This window comes from Misgurnus anguillicaudatus, chromosome 15 (genome assembly GCF_027580225.2).
Source record: "Misgurnus anguillicaudatus chromosome 15, ASM2758022v2, whole genome shotgun sequence".
NCBI classification, from domain to species: Eukaryota; Metazoa; Chordata; class Actinopteri; order Cypriniformes; family Cobitidae; genus Misgurnus; species Misgurnus anguillicaudatus.
In genome coordinates, this window is record NC_073351.2 from 2,827,501 (window position 1) to 2,830,000 (window position 2,500).

A 2,500-nucleotide genomic window follows, 5' to 3' on the forward strand; every position below is an offset into this window, starting at 1 on the left:
ACTCCACTCTTTTATTATGGGAAAGGTGTTGGACTCCTGCAGATGGAACAGTGGAAGGAAATTGATTTCTGACATATCACTGTCTATTCTCAATTTTTTCCTCAGCGCCGCAAAGAGGGAAGGAACAATTCCTTAACATCAAACAGTGCTAAGGTGGACAAAAACATGGGGTGACACAGATCTGTCCGATTGAGCAGTGCAGCCAGAACAACCGGCTTGCAGACACTCGGGTGGCCCAGAATAACCGCTCACCAAAATCTCAAGTCACAAAAGGACAACGTTCTGAAAGCAAAACGCCAGGAAGGCCTGAAATTGCCACTCTCTCCACCTCCAAAACACTGTTTGTCAGACGAGTTCTCCCATATGGTCTAGCGGTTAGGATTCCTGGTTTTCACCCAGGCGGCCCGGGTTCGACTCCCGGTATGGGAAGCCGTGACCTTTTGCATCTCTTCCAGATTGAAATACCTCGCTGCTTTGTGGGGTTGATGTGTTGAGTCAAGTGGGTAAAAAAATCCTCCTCTCTCCCAATATTTGCCTTTTTTGAGCTCACGCAAATTATAAAGTGGCGGAAACTGATTCATGACAAATTACTGTATTTCCTCATTGGTTACCTCGCCTGTACGAAGAGGGAAAAATTCTTAATGACTCAGTGGTGCTAAAGTGGACATTCATGCGGTGACCTACTGATCTGTCTGATAATTAGTGAGGTCAAAGGGATTGGCCGGCTCACACTCAGGTTGCCCACAACACCCATTCTCCAAAAGCTTATGTCTCTATAGTACAGCGCTACAATCCTTGCGAGACTTCATAACTGCAACAAACAACCACTGATCCCGACGTGATTTGAACACGCAACCTTCTGATCTGGAGTCAGACGTGCTACCGTTGCGCCACGAGATCTAACGCAACCGGGCTGGCACCTGATCTGGCTCCGTAGACCCAGCTGATTGGATCATCCCTGCAAACCGTTTCCAGCAGACGACTCCTAAGATGCAAGTTTTCCTTGTTGTACACGTTTGATGCTTATACATGCAAAGAAAGATAGGAATCCTTTCTGGCTTGCTTCAAAAATTGTGGGGCTTGCGACTCCACTCTTTTATTATGGGAAAGGTGTTGGACTCCTGCAGATGGAACAGTGGAAGGAAATTGATTTCTGACATATCACTGTCTATTCTCAATTTTTTCCTCAGCGCCGCAAAGAGGGAAGGAACAATTCCTTAACATCAAACAGTGCTAAGGTGGACAAAAACATGGGGTGACACAGATCTGTCCGATTGAGCAGTGCAGCCAGAACAACCGGCTTGCAGACACTCGGGTGGCCCAGAATAACCGCTCACCAAAATCTCAAGTCACAAAAGGACAACGTTCTGAAAGCAAAACGCCAGGAAGGCCTGATATTGCCACTCTCTCCACCTCCAAAACACTGTTTGTCAGACGAGTTCTCCCATATGGTCTAGCGGTTAGGATTCCTGGGTTTCACCCAGGCGGCCCGGGTTCGACTCCCGGTATGGGAAGCCGTGACCTTTTGCATCTCTTCCAGATTGAAATACCTCGCTGCTTTGTGGGGTTGATGTGTTGAGTCAAGTGGGTAAAAAAATCCTCCTCTCTCCCGATATTTGCCTTTTTTGAGCTCACGCAAATTATAAAATGGCGGAAACTGATTCATGACAAATTACTGTATTTCCTCATTGGTTACCTCGCCTGTACGAAGATGGAAAAATTCTTAATGACTCAGTGGTGCTAAAGTGGACATTCATGCGGTGACCTACTGATCTGTCTGATAATTAGTGAGGTCAAAGGGATTGGCCGGCTCACACTCAGGTTGCCCACAACACCCATTCTCCAAAAGCTTATGTCTCTATAGTACAGCGCTACAATCCTTGCGAGACTTCATAACTGCAACAAACAACCACTGATCCCGACGTGATTTGAACACGCAACCTTCTGATCTGGAGTCAGACGCGCTACCGTTGCGCCACGAGATCTAACACAACCGGGCTGGCACCTGATCTGGCTCCGTAGACCCAGCTGATTGGATCATCCCTGCAAACCGTTTCCAGCAGACGACTCCTAAGATGCAAGTTGTCCTTGTTGTACACGTTTGATGCTTATACATGCAAAGAAAGATAGGAATCCTTTCTGGCTTGCTTCAAAAATGGGGGGGCTTGCGACTCCACTCTTTTATTATGGGAAAGGTGTTGGACTCCTGCAGATGGAACAGTGGAAGGAAATTGATTTCTGACATATCACTGTCTATTCTCAATTTTTTCCTCAGCGCCGCAAAGAGGGAAGGAACAATTCCTTAAAGGGGACATATTATGAAAATCAGACTTTATCCATGTTTAAGTGCTATAATTGTGTCCCCAGTGCTTCTATCAACCTAGAAAATGTTAAAAAGATCAACCCAATAACTTAGTTTTGGTAAACCATTTTCTGCAAGCATGTGAAAAATAGGTCATTGTAATTTGGCCCTTATTGTGATGTCAGAATAAGGTAATAC

The 2,500-nt window shown here is 45.8% G+C and overlaps 4 non-coding genes across 4 annotated transcripts; 2 read left to right on the top strand and 2 right to left on the bottom strand.

The window, feature by feature from the left end:
• Positions 1–357: 357 nt before the first annotated feature.
• On the top strand, positions 358–429 carry trnae-uuc (transfer RNA glutamic acid (anticodon UUC)). Its single transcript has one exon. It is a non-coding gene; the product is annotated as a tRNA-Glu (tRNA).
• A 399-nt stretch (positions 430–828) lies between these two features.
• On the bottom strand, positions 829–900 carry trnaw-cca (transfer RNA tryptophan (anticodon CCA)). Its single transcript has one exon. It is a non-coding gene; the product is annotated as a tRNA-Trp (tRNA).
• Positions 901–1,442: 542 nt separating this feature from the next.
• trnae-uuc (transfer RNA glutamic acid (anticodon UUC)) lies at positions 1,443–1,514 on the top strand. Its single transcript has one exon. It is a non-coding gene; the product is annotated as a tRNA-Glu (tRNA).
• A 399-nt stretch (positions 1,515–1,913) lies between these two features.
• On the bottom strand, positions 1,914–1,985 carry trnaw-cca (transfer RNA tryptophan (anticodon CCA)). The gene has a single exon. It is a non-coding gene; the product is annotated as a tRNA-Trp (tRNA).
• Between the last annotated feature and the right edge of the window lie 515 nt (positions 1,986–2,500).